This window comes from Mus pahari, chromosome 8 (genome assembly GCF_900095145.1).
Source record: "Mus pahari chromosome 8, PAHARI_EIJ_v1.1, whole genome shotgun sequence".
Lineage (NCBI taxonomy): Eukaryota > Metazoa > Chordata > Mammalia > Rodentia > Muridae > Mus > Mus pahari.
In genome coordinates this window covers 21,057,094-21,059,076 of record NC_034597.1, presented here as the reverse complement: position 1 = coordinate 21,059,076, position 1,983 = coordinate 21,057,094, and positions in this window count along the sequence as shown.

The window sequence follows — 1,983 nt, the reverse complement described above, 5'->3', positions numbered from 1 at the left end:
TGGTCATCCTTCTTGGTTTTCCTGTGTTTTGCAAAATGTATCTTGGGTATTCTAAGTTTCTGGGCTAATATCCACTTATCAGTGAGTGCATATCTAGTGGCTTCTTTTGTGATTGGGTTACCTCACTAAGGAGCATGTGTCCTTATTACCAGTTGGAAGATCTTCTGGGTATATGCCCAGAAGATTTCCAGAGTGGTTGTACAAGCTGGGCATTTTCTTGATTAATGATGATGTAGGATGGCAATCCAACTGGAGGTGGTAACACTCCTGGGCAGTTTATAAGAAAGCAGGCTGAGCCAGTACACCCCACCTTGGGGTGGGCTAAGCCAGCAAGCAATGCTCCTCTATGGCCTCTGCTTCAGTTCTTGCCTTCAGGCATTTGCTTGAGTTCCTTCCCTGACTTTCTTTCATGATCATCTGTGAGCTGTAAGTTGAAACAAACATTTTCCCAAATTACTATTGGTCATGGTGTTTATCATAGCGATAGGAAGTGAGCTAGAATACCACCTTCCCACCACCCTTCCGGTCCTCACGGTACCTACTTCTGTGAAATATACTTTTGGAAGACGGAATCTGACCATGTTTTCTACACGTACTCCCTTAGTATGTGCACTGGGGAAGGAAACACGTTCCTTATTTATATTGAAATTTTATAACCAAATGCAGTATATCCTCAAGTGTGCTATGAAACCAAATTTAATCTTCAGTGCCAGGGATGGTTATTTTCTCTTTAATTGAAATCCATCTTTAATCGTATACTAATGGTCTATGTAAGATTTATGAGGCTTATTTCAGAACCTTGTACGATGTCTACTCCTTGCCTATCATCACTGTATTTAATCATTGTGGCTTGATAATGTATTTTAATACTTCGTGGATGTTTTGTCTTGCCAACCCACCAACTGGAGTCATTTCAAAAGCAGCACAAGGGGCAGTCCTACAAAGGGTAGCTTCAACCAGCCTGAGATGAAACTAGGACTTCCAAGAAAGACATGTTGATGTCACAGTGATGTGTCCAACGCATTGATCAGGGGGATGCTTGCACAAACCAGCCTATGGCTGCTCTCCTACACTTGATACTGTCCTGATCTACCCTGTTGGACAGCAATTTCATATTTTTGTCTAAAGGGTACTTTATCTTTAAAACTCAATTTGTTCCAGGATATATCTCAGAGCTAACCAACCATTCAGGACAACCTTTCCCTAATGTTCAAGATATCAGTCCAAGTTTCATGTTCCCAGGAATATTTATATCTTTAAATATTCTCTTTGCTAATTATCTTGGCTTTTTTCTTTGAGGAGTGTAGTTTTATTGGGGGGAGGTATTTGGATAACCTTAGCATGTCATCAACTTCTAGGTATTATTTTAACCCTTTCTTTATTTCATTTTGTAATATCTATTCTCTGCCTCTTTATTTTCTCTAGCAATCCTCTTTTCTTCTGTCTCCTTCAACTTTATTTCTTCAGTAGTTTAAAAGAGTCATCTTCATGTGATTCTTTTGTAAACTCTAACAACTTATGTTTCCTTCAATTGTTTCATTTTGTTTAACCTGAGTTTCTTGCATTCTTGTGTTGTGATCTTTCATTGCTTCAGAGAATCTAGGCTACCATAAGAAACAATGTTTCTTATGCTGTCAACATAAGTTGTTACAGTTTGTGCTGGCTATTCTTATGTTAACTCGACACAAACTAGAGTCATCTGAAAGGAAAATGCCTCACTAAGATCACGCTGTAGAGTATTTTCTTAATTCAGGATTGATGCAGAGAGAGTCCAGCCCATTGTGGGTGGTGCCATTTCTGGGCAGGGAGATACTCCTGGGTTCTATAAAAAAAGGAGGCTAAGCAAGCTGTGGTGAGCAAGTCAGGAAGCAGCACCCCTCCATGGCCTCTGCCATGGGTTCTGCCATGCTATTAGCTCCTGCCTCTGGGTTCTCTTCCATGTTTGAGTTCCTGTCCCAAATTCCTTTAATGATGAACAGTGAT